The sequence below is a fragment of the Phalaenopsis equestris genome, unplaced genomic scaffold (assembly GCF_001263595.1).
Source record: "Phalaenopsis equestris unplaced genomic scaffold, ASM126359v1 Scaffold221793, whole genome shotgun sequence".
In the NCBI taxonomy this organism is placed as follows: Eukaryota; Viridiplantae; Streptophyta; class Magnoliopsida; order Asparagales; family Orchidaceae; genus Phalaenopsis; species Phalaenopsis equestris.
Window position 1 is genome coordinate 113271 of NW_018239991.1, and position 306 is coordinate 113576.

The window sequence follows — 306 nt, forward strand, 5'->3', positions numbered from 1 at the left end:
TTTGAACTGATGTGTGATTCTAGTGATACATCAATAAAATTAGTGAGCAGAATTACCACATGATCGAGATGAGAAATGGGGCTTGATTATTAAAGTTATATACTACGCTAGTAAAGCTCTTAATGATGCTCAAATTAATTATACTGTTATAGAAAAGGAGTTACTGGCCATTGTGTATGCTTTAGACAAACTTAGATCTTATTTAATTAGGAATAAATGTGTTGTGCACACTGATCATTCTGCTATTAAATATCTAATGTATGAAAGAAGGATGTCAAACCAAGGTTAATTATATGGATACTTTTG